We start from the raw sequence: 25,281 nt of genomic DNA, 5'->3' as shown, positions 1-25,281 counted from the left end.
AGCAGGACGTAGGGTTTTACCTCCATCAAGATGGCCCGAACCTGGGTAAAACATCGTGTCCCCTGCCTCCTGTTACCATCTGTCTTAGACGCACAGTTTGGGACCCCCTACCCGAGATCCGCCGGTTTTGACACCGACAGAGGGGTTTCGGGCTGCCGTCACCGTTGCCGGGCGAATCCTTTCAGGGCTCCGTCACCGGAATCCACTCGTGCCATTGGACGCCGTCTTTGACGAGCTGGCTCCCGTCGACCGGGAGTGGGCTCTGCCAGCGGTTGCGCCCTGCATCACCAATGTCATGCGCCCCGAGAAGCAGAGGGACTTCGGTGGTGTTTAGGCGCCCTCTGCATGGGCATGTCCATGTCTCGGCGCAACATGACCGTTGGATCAAACTCAGACGGGGCAGATCAGTCACTGTAGCGCAAAGCGTGTGGGTGTGTTTGGTTGCATTCTCATCTCAATATAGTTGTTTCCTCTTCGTGTATTTTTGTCAACCTACTAGTGTGGACTCATGCACCCTTCATGCACTCTGCCAAACACCCACAAGTGGGTCGAGAAGGGAACTTTTGCTCCCATCCTGTGCACCCTTCATACACCCTGCCTAACACTATTCGTGCTTCATATGGTTCATGTTTCGTGGAGTACTGTAGCACCGTACTCTCCGTGCGCTGTGGACCGTTTTGTTAACATTGATCTCACCGTTCATTCTCGACCGGACAGTCAAAAAAGCGGTACTATGTTACATATAGGAGTAGTTGACATGCGCACAACATCATTTGTTATCGTCATATCTTACTACACTAGCAGCAAGATTGTGTAGTACTCACGTATGAACCACTGCACATGCCTAGTAGTAGGAGCACTATGTATGTTCAAGTGGCTGTCGTGTTTCGCACTCCTCCGTCGTAAGAGTGGAAATGCTTGCTGTAATCATTTTTTTCTTCAGAAAAATAGTGGACACGCTATACCATGCGGATCCTCCTCCAGCCATGCACTAAATTATTCACTTTCGCCGACATGTGGGACATCCAGCACCTGGGTCCACCAGCCATGCACTAAATTACTCCGTAGTAGAGTGACGGTAGACTACCCTGATCGAACCACTGCAGTAATGAACAATGAGCCGTCAAATCACAAAACCCCCTCCTTTCCAACAGTAAGTTGGATGGACGAAGCAACCATCATTTCACTCTTCTCTCTCAGCTTCCTCTCTTGAAGAAAACCCCCACTCGCTTCCCTTCTCCCTCATCTCGTTCCTCCTTTCACTCTTCTTTCTCACCTTCCTCTCTTGGATGGACGCCGGAGCACGGGACGACATGATGTCGATGGCTCTGGCCAAAACCATTGAGGCTCATGGTACGAAGAAGCGCAAGCACCCCGCCGAGACTACCGCAGACAAGCTCAAAGCCATCGCCCTGTCCAAGCCCCCCTCTCCGGGATCCCTCATTAAGCAAGTCCAGGTAATGTCTCTTGTTGACAATCTTTTTCTCGATCTTGATCATGTTTTTTAATCTAACATGCAGTACTAGTACTGGCAGTACAACTTTCTGGGTGATCTTGCATGTGATTTTAGTGTGCCAAATGACGGTTCTAAATTCCTCTTTTGACCAAAACATGCAAGAGGTTGACACTGATTTCTTATAGATTACTTTCAACTACTCCCTCTGTCCCAAATTTCTTGTCTTAGATTTGTCTAGATACGGATGTATCTAATACTAAAATGTGACTTGATACATCCGTATCTAGACAAATCTAAGACAAGAATTTTGGGATGGAGGGAGTACTTTACGATCATCAATGCTACCTTTTAAGAGGGTATATTTGCCTCAGTAACTTGTGTTATGGATATTGCATGTAATCCCTCTGCTCTCATGCCTTTGAAGACATGTTCTGGTGTCTTTGTTCACTCATTTCTGTGTGTATATGTAGTCATATATGGAGTATAATATCGAAAATCATCTTATATTTCTGAACGGAGGTGGTAACAAAATATGGTTTCTGTTTGAATTAGAACCAGGTCCGCAGTGGAGATGAAGTTCTCAAAGTCATGCCGTTTGAACTGGAAGACCTGATGATGAGTTCTACTGCTGAACTATCCAGCTGCTGTCCTTGTCGCCACGTGTCCTGAACTAGTGTTTTCCTGTAGCATTGTTGTCAGGCGTGTTCTCGAGGCTGTACTTGACCACAACAATTTCCTGGCTGTGCCTTTGATTACGAAGGGTATGGTTCTTGTAAAGCTTCCCAACAAATCTAATGCGGCCTGTCTTCATCATCATGTTTATGTGTGGAAAGACAACTCTGTTAGGTTCTCCAAGGTTGACAAGATGGTGATAGTGCATGTAGACATCTCACACGAAGTCCATGGCCTAGTCAGTTATGCGGGGTTCATCCCATAGGTCGGTGGCAAGAAATAGTCTGTAGAGTTTAGTTAGTTCAACTTTGCTTGCCTATAGTAAGTACTATTGTTCAGCACTTGATTTGTGTTTGTGAACCCTGTATTGTTTATTAGTACTGCCGCTTTTGGTGTGTGGTCAATCCTAAGAACGGTCTATGTTAATGTCTGTCCACTCAATTCAGTCTGTATATTTTGAATTATACAGATCATATTTTTTGTGAGGACGGTTTATCAATTATGGTTACACTCCAATATCTGTATGCATTGCAGGGTTTATCGCACCCACCAGGATTTCCAATCCCATGGATGTTCGGTCCATACAATTTGTCACGACCTTTGGACTGTCCTGCTTGTGGGAGTAGGCGGGGCCCCTGCATGCCACACATAGTTGGACTATCAATCTTCAGTTTAGTACTTCAACATAGTGATTTCCTGGTAAGGATTCACTCGTGTCACATCAAGTAAATCTTATTGATTTACTGTCTAAATATTATTGAATTAATTTCATGTTTTCTTTCTTTTCCTGCAATTTTATGATGCAGATTTTGCCATGTGACATTCATCATAGAATAAACCGTTTGGTTTGCTCTACGATGGCTATTTTTGCAGGTTTCACTTCTTATGTCGTGTCAGTAATGAAGGCATTGTACATCACTTATATTACTGGAAAAAATTGGATCAGTCTGTTGTCTGAGTAGAAGATGAATCCCTATGATGAACTGCAATTTGGTTTAACAAAAACGCCATAATTAGTCCTTGTCGCATTTAAAAGAAATGAAGAAAAAAACTGGATCACGGTCACGGATCCTAGTCAAGTTAGAAAGCTGATCATAGCAGACCAGACACGATCACCGCTGTTTCGCACAGATCGAGCACCAGCAGTTTCTCTAGCACTGATAGTGGCAGCAGCTCAGTCTGATGCAGCTGAGGATTGGGCACCGACCGCGTCAGCAGATCAGTCTGATCTACCAGAGGATCGGGCATCGAAACCGGCACCTGCTCCGACACTGGCACCAGCTCTACAGGGAGCACCATCTCTGGCAGCAGCAGCAGCTTCAGCACTTGCACCAACACTTGCACTTGCATCTGCTCTGGCCCGTGCAGTTGCACCGGCAACAGACTGGGCTGCAGTTCGCACTTCATATACCAAAGTCTTTACAAAAACCTACATGTCCACCTTCTTGGTAAGCATTGGCCGCCCAAGTGCTTCGTTCTTTTTTCTTTCCATGTTGTTTCACATGATTCACTGTGTTGATCTAACTGTTTGGGTATGTCTTCTTGTTTGCAAACAGAGAATTCCGAGAGCAACGAGGGAGTCATTCAACAATCCGGGCGACCGCGGCCAAGTTTCTCTTACCATGCGCAGCCTTCGTGTGAATGAACCCGCTCAATATACCGTAAGTACAAAGGATGGTCGCATGATGATTGATGCTAAAGGATGGTCAAGATTCAAATCAAAATCATATCTTGCGGTAGGGGATGATGTCAAAATCGAAATTTCTCGGCAAGGAGAGCTGGTCCAAATCAACTTTGAAATTCTTCAATAGCAGCACGCAATTGCCGAAATGATCTATCCCTCGAGAGATTTTGATGTAATAATCTGGCATGGTGAAACAAGTGTCCTGTGTGTATAAGTAGTACGACAGTATTATTTATCACATGGTATATCATTGATAGATTTGCAACTCTGATTGCTGGTTAGGAACTGTCGTTCGATTTCATTCCAACAGCTGTCGTGCTTTATTCAATTTTGTGTATTCGCCTTGCGACAACATCTAAAACCAGCGCCGTACCGATCGCTTGCAATATGAAAAGCGCTGAGGTAGAACACATGGGCCCCCAAACATGCAGGGTCAGCCTGCGGCCGAAAGTCCAGAACCGTGAGCCTATCCGAGTATTATATTCTCAGCTGAACCCCCATAAAAAAGCTGAACCCCAATAATGCCCATGCATTGCAGAGGGAGTATATTTCTCGGCAAGGTGAGCCTATGATATAAAAGATTTGTATATTTCTTTACAGAGTGAGTATCTCTCTGTCAAAAATATATTTACGTGTAACTAGTTACTCCTGTCTTTCTACTTCCTTTGGCTGATATGTGGGGCAACCGGCAACGGGGTCCACGTGCCATATGCACAAATTAGAGTGCACAACTTCACGGTAGACACACCCCGGTCGTAGCGCCGCAGTAATGCCTAATGAGCCGTCAAATCACAACCCCCCTTTCCAGCTTTAGCAGTAAGCTGGACGGACGAAGCAGAAATATTTCACTGGGCCTGAATCCCCTGCTCCCTCATCTTCTTTTTCAGAGAAAACCCCCTCTCGGCAATTGCATAGGGTGTTCTCATGGAGAACCAGGTATGAATTCTTCATCCATCCCCGATAAATCCAAGTCCCTTGGTCGCAGGTAATCCTAGGATGGCAGCCGCTGCCGTTGATGCATTTTTCTTCCTACTGAATCTAGTGTGTTTCATTTGCAGTGCCCAAAGTGCGAGTACCCTACAGGTTTCTGCGCCCTCGGCGAGAAACCACACTTGTTCCTTCTCATCCTAACACAACATTTTGAAACGCGCATAGTACGTTCCTAGAATCCTCTTTTCTATCCGGGAGGGTGGGGTTTTTTTGAACATGCTGTGTTCTCATATTATTTTTCCTGCAGTGTATTATTTCTCTGCCAGAACACATGTACTCAAGATGCTCGGCCTTGCCATAACTGAATACACTAGTTTAATGGTCACAGTGAAGACAAGCCATGGATATAAGTTCTGAGTTGGGTTCATGAACCAAGAAGATCGCTGCTTTTTTTATGGCCGAACATGGATAAACTTTCTCAAGTGTTACGGACTGAAAGTTGGCGCATGAATGTTGATGGAAATAGAAGAACCTGGTCTAATCTTCACTGCGATCTTCCACCCCGACGTCTTTCCAATTGTTCATCCATGTTAGTTTTGTATCTGGTTCTTGCTTGTTGCCTCGATTACTTCTTAATCCACCTATTCTGTCTAACTAATCACAATTTAAGTTTCAAAGTAGCAACGAATCTGTCACGAAGATGCTACTTCTAACTAATATTTTCTTATAATTGGTGGCACGTGTAGGTTTTTTCAGAGTTAAGCAGTCTGCTCGTTTGTTACTCTGTAATAACTCGATTGTTACTAATGGCACTGGAGTTGACTGGATCGACATCCACAAGTTCCTACACTTTATTGATCGTCTTGAGGTCCTTGTGGGGCGTTTCAATGGTGGAAGGCCACGTGGGATATGTGTGCCACTGCTGCACTCGTTGAACAGGTCCAACTGTGTCGAGAAACTTATGGTACGAGCTGTTTTCTGTTATATATGTTGTTCTTAAACTATTGCTTATACACAGTTTTACAACTGTGATCTTCTTGAAACAGGAACTGCCGAGTTCTATTGTTCCTATACAGATGCCTAACCATGGTCGGGTTAGACATGCGCTTGGTTACAACATGATGTTTATGTCGACCTACTCAATTCCCCTTGGAGGTGAAAAGATACTTATTCATGGGTGGTCTCAAATAATGAAGGCCCGTCCATCTTGGAGAATAGGACAGAAGATTATGTTCATGCTTTTCCATGGCTCTAAAGAGAATATCCTGTTTATTGACCACGTTGCGAGATGAAGCCGCTTTTAGAAGGTTGTGGATGCGCGGGGTGGCGCCTGGGCCTTGTCCGGGGGCTTGGCGGCCTCACCCTTGGTTAACTGTAGGCAAAGTAGCACTGTTCGAGGCGTGCTTTGTACGGTTGAACCTGTATAAGTACTCATACTGCTCTCAGCTTTGGTTGTTAAGTGCCCCTGCTGGTTTCAGTTAAGGTTGTTAAGTACTCCTGCTGCTTTTACAGTCTGTCGTGTTTCTTCGGTCCTGTCTTCCTCCATCCGCCAAAACCAAACCAACGCCGGCGGGGCCGCCTGCTTCTGCCTCCCACGGCTGGCTGCGCCTCAGCGCACGCATCGCCGCCCCACCGTCTCCAAAATCATTAACGCCGACATACTCCACGCGCTTTGGTGCGCTCGCCGCAGCGCCGCCCTCTCGCGTTGTCAACATGGTCAACAAACAACATGAATCGGCAGAAGTACGTGGAGAGGATGACAATAGGGGCCCACCACGTCAGCGTATGTAAAAATAAAATGCTTCCTCCTTGTGTTTTCCTGACATCTGGGACCCACGACATTGTGAGCGTATATAGTCAATAGACAAAAGAACAACACAAGATCGGCTGACACCTGGGACGTAACTACTCGAGCAGTATTTTTTTGTTTGGTATTGTTGAGACGGAGTAGGGTTTGAACTGGGCTGTGGCCCGTCTAGCCAAGGCTTATATTTTATGTTCACCATGTGACCAGCCCAACTATTTTTTCTTTGTGAAAATGAGCCCATTTTATTTTTTCTGAAGAATACTTATTTTTCTATGCCCTGATGGGCTGCAACTCTTTCAAGACGCCTGCAAATCTTGAAAGTAGTATGAAATGGGTTGTAAATATAAAAACAGATGACAAATTGGCAATTACTTTATAATTTCTGAATTTTTTCACATTTTCAGATTCCTATTTCACTAGGCATTAACCTAATTTAAATATATCTTCAAAGTGCTTTAAATCTAGCTCGACATTTCGGTATTAAAAATAGTTTGGAACCCACAGAAATATGCAAAATTGGCCCTGGCCAACCAAAAAACGACTGCAATAAATTGCATAAGAAGTTGCCATGAGCTATACATAAATTATTAAAAAAAAGAGGGAGTTGTCTGACTTGTGGACCTGTTTAGTTGACGCGTATGCAAGATTTTTTTAGTTATTATATACGTCAACAAACGATTCTAGCAGACATAACCGTTGGATGTTAATCCAACGGCCATCGTGTTTCTTCAATCTCTGACCTTCTTGCTCAAGCCGCCAAAGCAGTGCTGGCGGGACCGCCTACTCCCGCCTCCCGTGGCTGGCTGTGCTGCCGCGCAGGCCTCAGTGCCCCTACTACTCCCACCGCTGGCTAGGGCATCCCTCTACTCACCCACACCCCCTGTTATTCTGCAGCAACGGCAGCCTCACACCGCAGCCGAACCGGTGAACCCTCGTACTCCTCTCCGCGTGGGCTTCCACTGCCACGTCTTCCCCGGCTACGCGTCGTCCCTTCCTAGGCCTCACCATCGTCCACCGCCGTGGTGCTCTCGGCGCGGCATGGTCAATGTGGTCAACGACCGTCCATCGGAAGAGTACTGTACGTGGAGAGGCTGACAGCTGGGTCCACGGCAGCCGCAAGGAAGTGCCTCCTTATTACGCGGAAAATAATTATTCCTCCACCTGACAGTAGGGACCAACCGGACGGGCCACCAGTATTTCGCGAAAAAAATGTTTCCCCCTAACTGCTGGGACCCATAGGACGGGCCACCGTATTTCGCGAAAAAAATGTTCCCCCCGCTGTCAGCTTGGACCCACCGGAAGTGCCTCCTTATTACACACAAAAAAATGAATACTCCCTGCTAGCTGGGACCCACCTTGGTGGGAGGCTGACTTGTGGGCCTACTAAGTTGATTGGGACGGAGGCCTTTGTCAACTTTAGTCAATATATGAACGATTCTAGCTCCAGTGACCGTACGATGTCCATCCAACGGTCGTAGTGCTTCTTCAACCTCTGGTCTTCTTGCTCCAGCCGCCCAAAGCAGCGCCGGTCGTGCCGCCTGCTCCTGCCGCCCGTGGCCGGCTGTGATGCCGCAGAGGCCTCACCGCCCCCTACTACTCCCACCGCTGGCTAGGCCATACCTCTACGCATCCACACCCCCTGTTATTCTGCGGCGACAGCAGCCTCACACCGCAGCCGAATGAGCGAACCCTCATACTCCTCTGCGTGTGGGCATCCACTGCCGCGTCTTCCCCGGCTCCGCCTTGTCCCCTTCCTTGGCCTCGTCGTCATCCACTGCCCTGGTGCTCTCGGCGCGGCGTGGTCAACGTGGTCAAGGAATGGCTTCCATCGAACATGGAGACGAGTCACCATGTACACGGAGGCGGAGGCCAAGGAAGCACGTGAAGACGGCGTCGACCTGCTGGAAGAGGGCCGGCTGTTAGCCCTCAGCCGGTCCGCCATCTATCAGCAGGGTCTGCGCCGCTACCACAGCTGGAAAGTCAAGCCAAGGTCCTTCCAAGAGGGTGATCTTGTGCTCCGGCTGATCCAGTGAACAGCCGGCCAGCACAAGCTCTCGGCCCCTTGGGAGGGCCCCTTCGTCATCAGCAGAGCTCTAGGCAATGACTCCTACTACCTAATCGACACGCAGAAGCCGAAGGAAAGCAAGAAAGATGATTCCAACAAGGAGTTGGAACAACCATGGAATGCCAATCTCCTCCAAACATTTTACAGTTAAAAAGCAGTATGTATCACGCTAACTTTTGTACTAAGTACGAGACAAAGGGTCCCCCGAGGAGCACTCGGGGACTACCCTTTTTTATCTATGGTTAATGGGTAACATGCCTATGAATATGTTACTACATTTGTCTTTTCGTCCGGCACCAGGCCTGACCAGTCGGCCCGGGGACTTGCCGCCTTAAGTTATATATAAAGTTCTGCCTGCAGTCAGACAAGTAGTGTGCCGGCACCCAAGCCCCCTCTTGCCAAAAGTCGCAGCTCGAAGAATCGACTATCCGACTGGTTAGAGTCAAGGGCAGGAAAGGATGCCCACACGAAAAACAGCTAAGGACCAACGAACTAATATAACGCGAGCCGGCCTCCTGCCCCGCCAGCCGGCTACTAGAGCAGTAGGCTGGCCGGCTTCCCGTTCACCTTGCTGTAATCTAAGAAAGCTCGAGTACTTGCCTTCCCAAAACAACCAAGTCCTTCTCCAGCCACAAACTGTAGAGCAGATGTCCGGCTAGGAAGGCGGCGGCCAAGGAAAGACGGCGAAGGAAAAAGCCGAAAGAATGAAAAGCAAAGTGAACGGAAGCCAAACACATGCATAATATTTACACAAAAGACCTTCGAAAGGCCAGCATTCGACATAGTCTGAATACACCCCCAATGGGTGGAACTGCGCAAATTTAAAGATTGTTCAAAAGAGTAACAAGCAAGAAAGAAAGGACAACGGATCAAGCCAGGGGAACGACGGGCGAGTTGGGCAGGTTGGTGGAGTCGGCGGCGCCGGCTGGAGGAGTGACCGGCTGGCGAGTCTCGGCATCGTTGCTAGAGGCACGATCGGGCTGAGGCGGGCTGGTCGCTTCACCATCCGGTGCAGCGTCTTCATCATCCTCTCCCTCTTCCCCTTCGCCCTTATCGCTGGAGACAATCTCCTCCGCCGAGTCCTCACCATCGGCCGGGTTTAGCCCAAACCACTCCTCCGGCTGAGCGACGCCGGCGTCATCCACCTCAGGAGCAAAGGCGCTAGTGTTGGTATACTCGGCGATCGCCGAGGCGCGCTGGATGATAGCCGGCCGCACCGCCTCCAGCTCCTCGTCAGCCTCCTGCCGCCTGGTGCTCAGCTGGTCCAAGTTCAGCCCAGGATACCAACCTCAGACGAACTCCAGTGCCCGCTCAGCGCCGGACCAGGCCGCTAACGCCTTCCAAGCCTCGAAGCGGCCGACTGCGACCTCCAGCCAGTCAGCGGTCCAACTTGGGGTGCGCGGGATCACCTCACCGGGCCAGAGGGCGGCCTGCACTTGCGCCCCGGTGCGCTGAAGACGGCGGAGCATGCGGTGGGCCGACTGCAGGCGGGCTTGAAGCACCAGAAGCTGCTCCTCAAGCGACCGGCTGGCACCCGGTGCAACCACAGCCCCCACCTGCCGTCGCGCTTCACGATAGGCCTCGATGGCTTGAGTGGCGGCAGCAGAGTAACCGGGAAAGTAATCTGCACAAATAAGAAAGCAGTGGCACAAATTCAAAGGACGAACTAGATAGTAGGAGGCAGGCAAAGAAACAACGAAGTGGGAGGGTCACCGTCGATCAAATCTTCTACCCGGCTGTAGCCTTGACTCAGCGCCTGCCTGGCCTCGTCCCAGTTCACCGCCTCGGTCTCGTATTCGGCTTTGACGGCGACCTCGCTATCCTGCGCCTCCTTCAGGGCCGCCTTGTGGCTGTCCTCCTGGTCGGCCAGCTTCTTGGCCAGGCGGTCATGCTCTTGAGCCTGGGCGGCGCACTCGGCCTCCTTGGCGCGAAGGGCGGTCTGGGCTCCGCTCAGCTGTCTCCTCAAGTCAGCATTGGCCCCTGCAGATATGAAGAAAGAAGTTGTCAGGAAAATATCCGACCCGACTACTCAGCAGTCGGCCCAAATCTCAGGGACTACACCCAGTGGGTGCCCTGATGCGCCCCCACTTGAGACAAAAGATGAAGCACTTACTCCGGCTCTCGGTCAGATCGGTGGTTTTCTGATTCAACTCCTGGGCCTGGGAGTTGAAGGCAGCCGCGCGGAGGTTATGATACTCCTGTAGACGAGATAAGTGATACAAGTAAGAACAAGACGACAATTAGAGTCTACCAAGAAGTTCCAAGCCGCCTGCTCAGTAGCCGACTCGGAACTCGGGGACTACACCCAGTGGGTGCGCTGACGCGCCCCCACGGAAGAAACCAGGAGCAATCAACGAAAAATAGAAGGACTCACCCGGATCACTGTTCGCGTCGTGAGAAATTCTTGGGTGTACTGCTTCAGTGCGGTAGCTTGAGCCTGAAGCCGGTTCCGGACGTCCTGCGCCGCCACATTCAGCACGGCCGTCCCACCGCCCGGCGTCCACCCAGACGAGCTATCGCTAGCCGCTTCCAGGTCCTAGGCCGGCTGGCCGGCGCTAGCGGCGTTGCGAGGATCTGGCGCTGAAGTCGCCTTCTCCTCACGCCGACGGGACGGCGACAGGACCACAAGGTCCGCCCCGACAGTCGGCTCACCTCCAGCCGGCTGCGTGGGCGGCGTGTCGTACCGGCCACCTTGGCCCTTTCCAGTCAGCGGCGTCAGTTCCGCCTCCTTCCCCTTCGCCGGCTGGCCGCGGCTGGTCTCCTCAATCGGGGGCACTGGAGTGTCGGGTGCCTCGGCACGAAGGGGGATGATGAGCAGCGGAGGTTGGTTCCGTTGGGCCTCCCCCTCCTCCTCCATGGCCACGGCCTCCGCCTGGGCCTTGGAAGCCGTGTCGGCACGTGCCTCCGCCGACTTCTCCCATGCCTCCCGAGCCGCCCTCCGCTGTTCCACCTCCCGCTCCTCCCGCGCTTCCTGCGTGTTTCGCTCCATCGCTTCTAGGAGGTCGGCACGGGGATCCACACGGAAGGAGCTTGAGGACCCTCCCGCGGGTCCGACTACGGAGGCGGCAGGGGCCCGTTCAAGAGAAAGTGGGACCCTGTTTTTTAAGTCAAGAAGAAGGCTTAGAAAGATATCAACCGAAGAAGAAAAAGAAAGGCGTAAGAGCGACAACACCTACGCTGAAACCGACTGCGGCTGCTTCACCACCTTGCGGAAGTGGGCCGCCTTCGCGTCCGCCTCATCCCGCTTGGTCACCACCGCGGTACTCTTGGGCTTCTTAGGCCGACTGCCGAAGTGGGTTGACGCGGCCCGACGTTTCTGCGCGCCGCCATGGGTAGCCATCGTGGCGGATGGGCCCGCGCTTTGATGATCGGGCGCCGGCTGATGGCGCGGAACAACCTCGGCCTCGGCATCATCCAGCCAATCCTCGAAGGAGGCCCCGAGCCCAGAGCCGCCTGCCTCGCCGCCCTCCCCTGCGACGTCTTCTTCCATGGCGGCCGCCCCCAGGTCCGGGTTGTCAACATTATCCATCGTGCGGTCAAGGAGGAACTAGCGTTCCACCCCCGCAGCCCAGGTTGCCGGCGGAAGCATGGGATTCTGCCAAAACAAGCCGACTGGTTAGGAGTCGGCCATCATGAACCCGACGATAAAGAAAGAAGAAAAGAAGAGAAACTTACTACCGGCGGAGGATTGGCGCGAGAGTACGACACCTTGCCGTACTGCCACTCCTTGGTGAGCTTGCAGTTGGAAATGTAGTTCACCATGTAAGACACCTCGGCATGAGGCATCTCCTTGGTGCTTAGCCGGCATGGATCGAAGTGGCCGCTCATCTGACAGATCATGTGAGGTCGGCCCTGAAGCGGGAGCACCCGGCGCTCCATGAAGACGGCCACCAGGTCAGACCCGATCAGGCCCTCCGACTGAATCATCAACCGGAGCCGTGCAACGGAGGCGGCCCCACCCCGAGATAGCGACCTGGCCCGGAAGGACCATGAGGGCTGCCTCCCAGCCGGCGGTCCGGCTACATAAGGTGGCAGATTGACAAAGTCGCCTTGGGGAGCGATGTTCTTCACATAGAAGTAGGATTTCTGCCAGAGCGTTACCGATTGGATTAGCGGGATGGGCGGAAACTGGTTGTTGTCGCTCGTCCTCTGCATGGCGATGAAGGCGCTGCATGGGGCGGGCACGCCCGCGACGATAGTGCCGAGCTCGCACTGAAAGAATTCTCCCCACAGTTCGATGGTGGGGAGGACACCGAGAAAACCCTCGCACAAGGCGACGAAGGCTGACAGCAGCATCACCGCGTTCGGAGTAAGGTGATGCGGCTGGAGATGATAAAATTCGAGGATGGAGCGGAGCAACCCGCTCGCCGGTAGGTCGAAGCCGCGCAGGCAGTGCGAGCGGAAGATTACCCACTCGTCCTCCTCCGGCACCGGCGAGATCTCCCTCTCCGACGCAAGGCGGACCCGCACGAGATCCGCGCCCGGCAGCCGCTGCGTCCGACGGAGGAAGTCGACGTGGTCGTCGTGGATGTTGGAGCCATCCCAGGAGCTTGACAATGCCATGGGGACAACGGGGCGATGAGAAAGGTGCGGCGAAAGAAAGGCGCATGACCCAGCTACGATGAAGCGACGGCAAGCCAAGAAGATTGGCGAGAAGGCCGAGCGGCGGCAGGTAGCTGTCGTGGCGGAGAGGAGGAAGAAGAAGGAGGGGGCAGAGCGAGGGAGAGCGCGCGAGCATCTGGCGCTCCCCTCCTCTCCCCCTACTTATAGCCTCGTGCGGCGAAGCCGAGGAGGCATGGCGTGGGGGGACGTGGGATTAACTGCACCCACTCCCTCACGCCCCGCAATTATTGCGCCTTCACGGCGTGAGGAAACCACCGCTGGGGCGCGCGCGGTCCATCCGGGCCGCAGAAGATCCGCGCGTGGGCCGAGGCCCTATAGTGGCGGGCCCCGGACTGCGGCGGCGTCCCGTCGCGCGCGTGGGTTGGCAGGTCCTTCTAGCCGCGGGGTGCCACGTGGCGCGCAGGCGACGAACGATCAGCTTGCAGCCTGACTCGCGCGCCAACTGGAACCCGCTTTCAAGCTTCGAAATCTCTAAGAGATGGCGTGCCTAGTCAAAGTCGGCTCCTAATTCCCGGCCCCTCAAGATAGGAAGCTGACTGAGATCCTTGTCTTTTTTCTGCCTCGGGGCCCAACCAGCTTCGGGGACTACTGTCGGAGTAAATGACCACAGGTAGCCTAGCCGGCTTCCCCTAGCACTTCAAAAAAATTATAGGCCGATTGAGCCTCCAAGCTTCCAAGACATGGGGCCGCCTTCCCCCAGCAGGCTACCTCTCAAGCCGGCTGCGCAAAGGCGGCCCAACCCTGAAATCCTTGAGAATCAAGACCACGAGAAGGCCGACTTCAAGAAGCCGGCCATGATAAGGCCGACTCCCAGGAGCCGGCCCCTCAGCAGGCGGCTAAGATCTTGCCCTCAAAGTCTGCACCCACATAACGGCGACAAGACGGGGCGTGGCTACAGTGAAGCCTGCCACCCCCGAATCCCGGGGCATGCATGGCTACAGTGCGCCGTATGGGGCGGCCATCACCTGTCTGGCGTGGCACTGTTGCCACGTTGATCGTGACGTCACCCACGGCGAGCGGTCAGTACGACCCGTGGGTGGCGGGCCCCCTCAGTCAGGGAGACCCCAAAGGCGGCCAGACTTCCCACAGTCAGCCAGGGGTGCGGCCGGCTCCCGATAGCCGGCCAGCTCTCTCCCTCGAAGGAGGTGCCTCATTAAGGAGATAAGACAAGGTAAGGCTACAGTGATGGGCCGCCCCGTGGCGGCACTGTAGCCATGCTTACCACGACAAAGCCCTCGTCACTAGAGGCAAGGCAATAGTAACCAGCCTCCGACAAGACTCCCGAGAGGTGGGGCTGGCCTGTCGACCAGAGGCCCGGCAGCAGGCGGGGCCTACCAGTCGGCGGGCACATCGGTCGGCGGAGAAGCCGGCCAGCGTAGAAACAGACGGCTGGGGCCCGCGCTCCACCGGATTACCATTGTACCCCTGGGGGTAGGCCTATATAAACTCCCTAGGGCACCCATGCAAGGGGAGATCTCTCTCTGGATAGTTTTTAGACACCGTAGTGAGAGGAGGAGCAGGAAAGCCTTACCCCTCTTCATCCTTTCACCAAACAGCTCAAGGAGCCTCTTGTAGCTACTTGCCAATCTAGTGACCATGCGGAGACCCCGCAGAGCAGCAGTAGGGGTGTTATCTCCATGGAGAGCCCTGAAGCTGGGTAAGATTCGCCGGCGTGCATGTCTTCGCCTTATCCCGTTTCCAGGCACCGACGATGTTTTATTGGCTCCCACAATGATAAGCCACCCGTTGGCATATGTCGCACCAACCACCCGACAAGCGATATAGAGTACGCGGGCATGTCTCGTCCCCCGCCTATGACATCGAGGTCATTGACAGCGACGCCCTGAGGCGGGCTGTGTCACAGGTTAAGTGGCCAACCCCCAACCCCTCGGGTTCAACCTTCGTCAATCGCATCCATGGCCCCGCCACTGATCTCCTCTGGCTCGCTGTCAACAATTTGCCATTCTACATCGCCATCGAGCCCCTTTTGTCATTTCTGAAGGACACATTCTGCGACACTGGCTTGGGATCCACAGCTTCCAAGTCAGACCTCATCGACGGCGACCACGAGGAGGGCACCCTCTCCGGCTCTTCCAAGGGGAAAGAGCCCATCTGCTCTTCCAAGGGGAAGGAGCCCATCTGTGACAACATGGAGCGCATCCAGGGTCCGTGCTCTTCCCACGGGAACGAGCCCATCTATGACAAGTGAGGAAACCCATGATTTTTTTATTTCAGTTATTCACAATGTGATGCTCTATATGTGCAATTATTTACTGTGCGGTACATTTCATCAATCTAGTTTTAAACATACCAATAGGAATGCTTATATTTGCATGTTGTTAAGCCTGTTATAGCAAGCATATGCCTCTTTTAAAAAAATTTGATTGTTCGGTTGTTTGTAGTTAGCATATGTTCAGTTTCAAATGCTATCTTTGGTTGTTCGTAGTATGCCTTGTTTATTCCAGTTATTCACAACGTGATGTTCTATATGTGCAAATATAAACTATGCAGTTCAATTTCATCAGTACCAATTTCAACAATACCACTATGAATGACTACATTTGGTTGCTGCATCTTATAGTTAACACGCCTTTCCATTTTTATTTAACCATAACCAGTGTACTTAGGCCGGCACAATACTAGTTTGAATGACCATGTTTGCTTGTTGTTAAATGTTAGGTCTGTAGCAGTTAGCACACCTTTCCACTTGGTTTGCTTTACTGGCGTGCTTAAACCTGCACACTGAAGCTATCTTTTGGAGATTATTTTGTCTGCCATGTGTAATTTTGGTTGATGTTTAGCCTGTTGTGCTTAACATGCTTCTTGATGTACCTACACAGAACAATTTTGGGAACGACTGTTGTTTTCCGTCGAGGTTAGTTTCATCCCATGGCTTATATCTGCTCACTATTCAGGATATCCGTTGCTGGTACCATATAGGCCGGCGGCTGATAAGGGACTAATCGGTGAATCAGACTTTTAACTGAATATATCTGCAACCCATTTTTCCTTAGGTTAACTAGGGCCATATGTAATATATCTGAGGCTACATAGCAACATGCACTGTACTTAATGTCTAAATATGCAATCCTAGGCTACATAGCAGCAAGGAAGAGTGTTACATTAATGTTCTAATGATGTCTAGATATACGTAGAAGAGCAGCTGCAGCAACAACAACAACAACACATCCATGTTTGGATACTCAACTTAGCTAGAGGTTAGAGTTAGTTTCGAGCTCATTACTAACCCTGAACTAACTCCATCCAAAGAGTTTTTTGGATGGTAGGATTAGATTGACAATAAATGCACTAGGAGAACTAGCTCCAATTAGCACCTCTTGGGTTGGATACTAGTTTTTTTGGGTGGGTTATAGATGCAACTAGCTCAAACTAGCCCACATGTTTAGATATACTTTAGGGTTATTTGAGCCCGAACAAGCTCAAACTAACTGTAACCCGTGGATACAGTAGCAGATAATTTTTAAGAATGAACTAAACTCCTTCCGGCCCAAAATATAAGACATTAATTCATCAAATATGTGAGTATATTGGATGTTATAAGATACTCCCCCCGTTCCTAAATATTTGTTCTTTTTAGGGATTTCAAAGGGACTACCACATACAAATGTATATAGACATATTATAAAAGAGTGTTGTACTACATCATTGAGCCATTGTTGTTTAGCTTCTAATATTAACTTGGTGCTTTTAGGTACATGTCATTGGTAAAGATCCGCGTTTCAACCCTTTTTGCGTATGGGGCAATGAGATATCGATGAACCAGCATCAAGTGAGGAAGATGATAAAGATTGTTAGTAAAATGGGTCCAAAGATGGCAATTAAACTATTTGTTTACACTTTATCCAAGACAACAGCGAACTGCGGGATGGTAATTAAGAACTCTGTAGCCTTCTTTTTACTGCCCATAATGAATTGTGTTAGATGACAATGTCTGAAATCTTATTCCTTTGCAGTGGTTGCCAAAGCAGATTACTCAAGATTACCTCCCACACTACATGATTGGTGGGCATGCAAAGTTTAAGTTTTTCTACCAGAACATGATGATTATCTAGATGTTTTCATGAAGACCGTGAAGGATGGGCAGTCGACCATCACAAGGGGTTGGACTAGAGTCGTGCGTGCCTTCGGCATGGAGGAGGGCACAATATGGGCATTCTGCTTCACCTTGTTCAGCAACCAGAATATATTTCGCCTCTTTATTTACCGTCTTTAATAGTACAAGTATACAACTGTGGTTCATCATTCTTTATTTGGTTCTTATGTAATTCTTGAACATGTGTACCTATGCATCGAATAATGCATTGGTTGTTTGAACCTAATGGATATGTATAAAGCTGTAGCATGCATTCAAATTCAAATTCAAATCCAAATCCGGTACAATTTGGAAAAGAAGCATTTAAATTACAGTGAAATTATGCTCTCCAAGTTTTTACGGCACACACAGTTGGTAAAACACAAACGTTTGCGATATGCACCATAATCTGAGACGGTTCACAGGGAGGAAAGGTGTGCAGGCATGCACACAGTTGCCGTTTGCAAAGTGTGTGCGATGTCAGACAATATCACAAATGGTGCGGGCAAACTGAACGTTTGTCTTAGTTGCCTTATCGTACATGATTCTCAACAATGAAATGTTTCTGATGAAGTATGCATCGTAAATGTTGCACCACAGAATAGCGTGTGTGATAGTTGTCGACTACGACGATGTTACGACGGTCCGACGTTTCGTAATCCTGTCCGACACTCGTAAGACGATTAGCTCATCTTCTTAACGGTGAACCGTTTGTGATGGACTGCTCATCATACACGTTCTATAATAGTGAACCATTTGTGATGGGCCGCGCATCGTAAACGTAGTACCACAGAATACCGATTGTGATGGAAATGCGAGCAGAAATGAGTAGGAGTACTATAGGGGCCCTATCCCCGACGGTTTCTGGGTCGTGTGGGAAGGACGCCCTATCGCCCACACTCACTTAGCGACGGTTCCAAATGCCTTCGCGGAAAGGGGTTTTAAACTGTTTGTTTAGGACCGACGTGCAGCAGTGGTACTTCCTCTCAAAGGGAAGGAACTTCGGTAACACAGCCTCGTCTTCACCGGCTCCACTCTTGGTTATATCTGCCCTTTACTCGTGCACGCTTATCTTGTGTTACATCCCTTGCTTGCTTGTGTACTTATTTTTGTTGCATCATATAGGTTGCTCACCTAGTTGCATATCTAGACAACCTACTATGATGCAAAGTTTAAATCTAGGTGAACTCATCTCCGTAGTTGAGCGACAGAATAAATAGTATAGGGCATTATCCATTATTAGGAAATTGTTTTAATGGTAGTAAGAATGTACAGCCATCTTTGAAGTGGACTTGGGAGTGGGAAGCATAAGGGATGAAGCCGGGGGTAACATGTCTGATGCGATCATACCAGCACTAAAGCACCAGATCCCATCAGAACTATGAAGTTAAGCGTGCTTGGGAGAAAGTAGTACTAGGATGGGTGACCTCCTGAGAAGTCCTCGTGTTGCAGTCCATTTTTAATTATTTTTTTGCGCCTCGTGAAAAACAGAACACACGTGCGCGATATATATTAACACCGTTATCTTGTTTTTAATGTTTGCGATATGTTTTAGCTCGCAGCTTACTAATCACGCGTCAAGGGGGAGTTGGGGCGTGAAAAGCTCGTTCTGAAAGGGGTGTAAAATACGTGTTGCTTTGGTATAGAGGGAGGGGTGGAAACCGTAGTAAACTCGTCTCCATAGTTGAACGAGAGAGTAACTAGTACATGGCATTATCCATTATTAGGCAACGATTGTAATGGTAGTAAGAATGTACATACGTCTTTGTAGCGGACTTGGGAGAGTGAAGCATAAGGGTGTGATCATACTAGCACTAAAGCACCACATCCCATCAAAACTCTGAAGTTAAGCGTGCTTGGACAAGAGTAGTAGTAGGATGGGTGACCTCCTGGGAAGTCCACGCGTTGCATTCCCTTTTTAATTATTATTTTGCGCCTCGTGAGAAACAGAACGCACGTGCGCAATATATATTAACCCCGTTATCTTATTTTTAACGTTTACGATATGTTTTAGCTCGCAGCTCAATACTCTAGCGTCTAGGGGGAGTTGGGGCGCAAAAGGCACGTTCTGAAAGGGGTGTAAAATACGTGTTGCCGCGGTATAGAGGGAGGGGTGGAAACCATGGTAAATTTGTTTCCATAGTTGAGCGAGAGAGTAAGTAGTAAAGGACACTATCCATTATTAGGCAATAATTGTAATGGTAGTAAGAATGTACAGCCATCTTTGTAGCGGACCTGGGAGTGGGAAGCATAAGGGATAAAGCCGGGGGTAACATGTCGGATACGATCATACTAGCACTAAAGCACCGGATCCCATCAGAAATCTAAAGGGTAGTCCTCGTGTTGCATTCCTTATTAATTATTTTTTGCGCCTCGTAAGAAACAGAACGCGCGTGCACGATATATATTAACCCCGTTAACATATTTTTGACGTTTGCGATATGTTTTAGCTTGCAGCTCATTATTCATGGGTCTAGGGGAGCTGGGGCGCGAAAAGTGCGTTCTGAAAGGGGTGTAAAATACGTGTTGCCGTGCTATAGAGGGAGGGGTGGAAACCGTGGTAAACTCGTCTCCGTAGTTCAGCGAGAGAGTAAGTAGTATAGGTCATTATCCATTGTTAGGCAACGGTTGTAATGTCAGTAAGAATGTACAGCCATCTTTGTAGCCAACCTGGGAGTGGGAAGCATAAGGGATGAAGCCGGGGGTAACATATTGGATGCGATCATACCAGCACTAAAGCACCGGATCCCATCAGAACTCCGAAGTTAAGCGTGCTTGGACTAGAGTAGTACTAGGATGGGTGACCTCCTAGGAAGTCCTCGTGTTGCATTCCCTTTTTAATTATTTTCTTGCGCCTCGTGAGAAACAGAACGCACGTGCATGATATATATTAACCCCGTTATCTTATTTTTAACATTAGCGATATGTGTTAGCTCGCAGCTCATTACTCACGCGTCTTGGGGGAGTTGGAGTGCGAAAAGCGCATTCTGAAAGGGGTGTAAAATAAGTGTTGTTGCGGTATAGAGGGAGGGGTGGAAACCGTGGTAAACTCATCTCTGTAGTTGAGTAAGAGAGTAAGTAGTTTAGGGCATTATCCATTATTAGGCAACTGTTCTAATGGTAGGAAGAATGTACAGCCGTCTTTGTAGCAGACCTGGGAGTGGGAAGCATAAGCGATGTAGCCGGGGGTAACATGTCAGATGCGATCATACCAGCAGTAAAGCACTGGATCCTATAAGAACTCTGAAGTTAGCATTCTTGGGCAAGAGTAGTACTAGGATGGATGACCTCCTAGGAAGTCCTCATGTGTTGCATTCCCTTTTTAATTATTATTTTTTGCCTCATGAGAAACAGAACGCACGTGCATGATATATATTAACCCCGTTATCTTATTTTTTATGTTTGCGTTATGGTTTAGCTCGCAGCTCATTACTCATGCGTCTAGGGGAAGTTGGGGTGCAAAAAGCGCATTCTGAAAGTGGAGTAAAATATGTGTTGCTCCGGTATAGAGGGAGGGGTGGAAATCGTGGTAAACTCGTCTCCGTAGTTGAGCGAGAGAGTAAGTAGTATATGGCATTATCCTTTATTAGGCGACGGGTGTAATGGTAGTAAGAATGTACAGTCGTCTTTGTAGCGGACCTGGGAGTGGGAAGCATAAGGGATGAAGCCGGGGGTAACATGTCGGATGCAATTATACCAACACTAAAGCACCAGATTCCATCAGAACTCCGAAGTTAAGCGTGCTTTGGCGAGAGTAGTAGTAGGATGGGTTACCTCCTAGGAAGTCCTCGTGTTGCATTCCCTTTTAATTATTATTTATGCGCCTCGTGAGAAACAGAACTCAAGTCCTCGTGTTGCATTCCCTTTTTAATTATTTTTTTGCGCCCCGTGAGAAACAGAACGCACGTGCGCGATATATATTAAGCCTGCCATCATATTTTTCACATTTGTGATATGTTTTAGCTCGGAGCTCATTAGTCACACGTCTAGGGAGAGTTGGGGCGCGAAAAGCGCGTTCTGAAAGGGGTGTAAAATATGTGTTGCTGCGGTACAGAGGGAGGGGTGGAAAGCGTGGTAAACTTGTCTCCGTAGTTGAGCGAGAGAGTAAGTAGTATAGGGCATTATTCATTATTAGGGAATGGTTGTAATGGTAGTAAGAATGTACAACCGTCTTTGTAGCGGACCTGGGAGTGAGAAGCATACGGGATGAAGTCGGGGGTAACATGTCGGATGTGATCATACGAACACTAAAGCATCGGATCCCATCAGAACTCCGAAGAGAAGTCCTTGTGTTGCATTCCCTTTTGAATTATTATTATGAGCCTCGTGAGAAACAGAACGCACGTGTGCGATATATATTAACACCGTTATCTTATTTTGGACGTTTGCGATATGTTTTAGCCCGCAGTTAATTACTCACGCATCTAGGGGGAGTTGGGGTGCGAAAAGCGCTTTCTGAAGGGGTTGTAAAACATGTGTTGCTGCGGTATAGAGGGAGGTGTGGAAACCGTGGTAAACTCGTCTCAGTAGTTGAACGAGAGAGTAAGTAGTATAGGGCATTATCCATTATTAGGCAATAGTTGTAATGGTAGTAAGAATGTACAGTCGTCTTTGTAGCAGACCTGGGAGTGGGAAGCATAAGGGATGAAGAAGGGGTAGCATGTCGGATGCGATCATACCAGCACTAAAGCACCGGATCCCATCAGAACTCTGAAGTTAAGCATGCTTGGGTGAGAGTAGTACTAGGATGGGTGACCTCCTAGGAAATCCTCGTGTTGCATTCCCTTTTTAATTATTTTCTTGTGCCTCATAAGAAACATAACGCACGTGCATGATATATATTAACCCCGTTATCTTATTTTTGACGTTTTCGATTTGTTTTAGCTCGCAGCTCATTACTCATGTGTCTAGGGGAGTTGGGGCGCGAAAAGCGTGTTCTGAAAGGGGAGTAAAATATGTGTTGTTGTGCTATAGAGGGAGGGGCGGAAAGCGGGGTAAACTCATCTCCACAGTTGAGTGAGAGAGAAAGTAGTATAGGACATTATCCATTATTAGGCAATGGTTGTAATGGTTGTATAATCGTCTTTGTAGAAGACCTAGGAGTGGGAAGCGTAAGGGATGAAGCCAGGGGTAACATGTCGGATGTGACCATAACGGCACTAAAGCACCGTATCCCATCAGAAATCCAAAGTTAAGCGTGCATGCTTGGGTGAGAGTAGTACTAGGATGGGTGACCTCCTGGGAAGTCCTCGTGTTGCATTCCATTTTTAATTATTATTTTCTGCCTCTTGAAGCATGCTTGGGCGAGAGTAGTACTAGGATGGGTGACCTCCTCGGAAGTCCTCGTGTTGCATTTCCTTTTTAATTATTATTTTCCGCCTCATGAAGCGTGCTTGGGCGAGAGTAGTACTAGGATGGGTGACCTCCTGGGAAGTCCTCATGTTGCATTCCCTTTTTAATTATTATTTTCTGCCTCGTGAGAAACAGAACTCACATGCGCGATATATATTAACCTCGTTATCTTATTTTTGACATTTGCGATATGTTTTAGCTTGCAGCTCATTAGTCACGCGTCTAGGTGGAGTTGGGGCGCAAAATGCGCGTTCTGAAAGGGGTGTAAAATATGTGTTGCTGCGGTATAGAGGGAGGGGTGGAAACCGTGGTAAACTCGTCTCCATAGTTCAGCGAGAGAGTAAGTAGTATAGGGAATTATCCATTATTAGGCGATGGTTGTAATGGTAGTAAGAATGTATGGTCGTCTTTGTAGTGGACCTAGGAGTGGGAAGCATATAAGGAATGAAACTGGGAGTAACATGTCGGATGTTGATCATACCTCCACTAAAGCACCGGATGAAGGAAATATGCCCTAGAGGCAATAATAAAGTTTTTATTTATATTTCCTTATATCATGATAAATGTTTGTTATTCATGCTAGAATTGTATTAACCGTAAACTTAGTACATGTGTGAATACATAGACAAACAAAGTGTCCCTAGTATGCCTCTACTTGACTAGCTCGTTAATCAAAGTTGGTTAAGTTTCCTAGCCATAGACATGTGTTGTCATTTGATGAATGGTATCACATCATTATAGAATGATGTGATGGACAAGACCCATCCGTTAGCTTAGCACTATGATCGTTTAGTTTATTGCTATTGCTTTCTTCATGACTTATACATGTTCCTCAGAATATGAGATTATGCAACTCCCGAATACCGGAGGAACACCTTGTGTGCTATCAAATGTCACAACATAATAGGGTGATTATAAATATGCTCTACAGGTGTTTCCGGTGGTGTTTGTTGAGTTGGCATAGATCGATATTAGGATTTGTCACTCCGTGTATTAGAGAGGTATCTCTGGGCCCTCTCGGTAATGCACAACACTATGAGCCTTGCAAGCAATGTGACTAATGGGTTAGTCACGGGATGAGGCATTATGTAATGAGTAAAGATATTTTTCGGTGACGAGATTTAACTAGGTATGATGATACCGATGATCGAATCTCGGGCAAGTAACATACCGATGACAAAGGGAACAACGTATGTTGTTGTGCGGTTTGACTGATAAAGATCTTCGTAGAATATGTAGGAACCATTATGAGCATCCAGGTTCCACCGTTGGTTATTGACCGGAGATGTGTCTCAGTCATGTCTACATAGTTCTCGAACCCGTAGGGTCTACACGCTTAATATTTGATGACGATATGTATTTTGAGTTATGTGATTTGATGCATGGAAGGTTGTTTGGAGTCCCGAATGAGATCATGGACATGACTAGGAGTCTCGAAATGGTCGAGACATAAAGATTCATATATTGGAACACTACATTTAGACACCAGAATGGTTCGGGTTGTTTCGGATAAGTTTCGGAGTACCGGGGGTTACCGGACCCCCCCGGGTAGTTATTGGGCCTCATGTGCCTAATGGTGGAAGAGAGGAGGCAGGCCAAGGTGTGGCGCGTGCCGCCCTAGCCCAAACCGAATTGGACTAGGGCTAGGGGGCCGGGCCCCCCTTTTCCTTCTCTTCTTCCTCCCCTTCCTTCTTCTCCTACTAGGACTAGGAAAGGGGGAAACCTACTCCTACTAGGAGTAGGATTCCTCCCCTTGGGTGCGCCCCTTGTGGACGGCCCTCCTCCTCCTCCCCTCTTTTATATACGGGGGAGGGGGCACCCCATAGACACACAAGTTGATCTTTAGCCGTGTGCGGTGCCCCCCTCCATAGTTTTCCACCTCGGTCATATTGTCGTAGTGCTTAGGCGAAGCCCTGCATCTGTAACTTCATCATCACCATCAACAGGCCGTGGGTAACATGTTGGATGCAATCATACCAGCACTAAAGCACCAGATCCCATCAGAACATCGAAGTTAACCATGCTTGGCCGAGAGTAGTACTAGGATGGGTGACCTCCTGGGAAGTCCTCGTGTTGCATTCCCTTTTTAAATTTTTTTGCGCCTCATGAGAAATAGAACGCACATGGGTGATATATATTAATCCCATTATATTATTTCTGACGTTTGCAATACGTTTTAGCTCGTAGCTCATTACTCCCGCATCTAGATGTCTCACGTGTTGGCAAAAGGATGAACAAATCTCACGTCAACAAAATAGTGGAAGAACATAGGGCATGTTTGGTTCCCATCCTAAGGTTGTCACGTCTAACCTTAGTCATGCCACAACATCTTAGACATGTGTTTGGTTCATTACCACACTTGTGGCTTGCCACCCTTCTCTAGTTATATGGTCCACATGTCATAGGCTTAGTTATTTGCCAAATCTTGCCAAACTTGTGGTGGCCATAGCCACAATTTTTTTCGCAGCCACACTTTGCCTAAGGTTAGTTGTGGTAAAGGGGTTGTTTGGTTCTAGGCCTAGCATTGCCACACTTCAACACACATTTTTGCTAAGCTTTCCTAAGGTTAGTTCATCAAAATGAGAGCCACAAGTTGGCA

General features: G+C 49.0%; 6 non-coding genes and 2 pseudogenes across 6 annotated transcripts; all 8 read left to right on the top strand.

The window, feature by feature from the left end:
- Window positions 1–18,666: 18,666 nt before the first annotated feature.
- On the top strand, window positions 18,667–18,785 carry LOC125511700. The gene has a single exon (XR_007285062.1). It is a non-coding gene; the product is annotated as a 5S ribosomal RNA (ribosomal RNA).
- Window positions 18,786–19,125: 340 nt separating this feature from the next.
- Window positions 19,126–19,244, top strand: LOC125511734. Its single transcript, XR_007285089.1, has one exon. It is a non-coding gene; the product is annotated as a 5S ribosomal RNA (ribosomal RNA).
- Window positions 19,245–20,044: 800 nt separating this feature from the next.
- On the top strand, window positions 20,045–20,163 carry LOC125511694. The gene has a single exon (XR_007285058.1). It is a non-coding gene; the product is annotated as a 5S ribosomal RNA (ribosomal RNA).
- A 365-nt stretch (window positions 20,164–20,528) lies between these two features.
- Window positions 20,529–20,648, top strand: LOC125511758 (annotated as a pseudogene).
- Window positions 20,649–21,013: 365 nt separating this feature from the next.
- On the top strand, window positions 21,014–21,132 carry LOC125511723. The gene has a single exon (XR_007285078.1). It is a non-coding gene; the product is annotated as a 5S ribosomal RNA (ribosomal RNA).
- An 863-nt stretch (window positions 21,133–21,995) lies between these two features.
- LOC125511906 lies at window positions 21,996–22,114 on the top strand. The gene has a single exon (XR_007285176.1). It is a non-coding gene; the product is annotated as a 5S ribosomal RNA (ribosomal RNA).
- A 356-nt stretch (window positions 22,115–22,470) lies between these two features.
- On the top strand, window positions 22,471–22,593 carry LOC125511746 (annotated as a pseudogene).
- A 2,052-nt stretch (window positions 22,594–24,645) lies between these two features.
- Window positions 24,646–24,764, top strand: LOC125511944. The gene has a single exon (XR_007285208.1). It is a non-coding gene; the product is annotated as a 5S ribosomal RNA (ribosomal RNA).
- The last annotated feature ends 517 nt before the right edge of the window (window positions 24,765–25,281 follow it).

The sequence above is a fragment of the Triticum urartu genome, chromosome 5, assembly GCF_003073215.2.
Source record: "Triticum urartu cultivar G1812 chromosome 5, Tu2.1, whole genome shotgun sequence".
Classification (NCBI taxonomy): Eukaryota; Viridiplantae; Streptophyta; class Magnoliopsida; order Poales; family Poaceae; genus Triticum; species Triticum urartu.
This window is presented reverse-complemented; position numbering and strand designations above follow the sequence as displayed.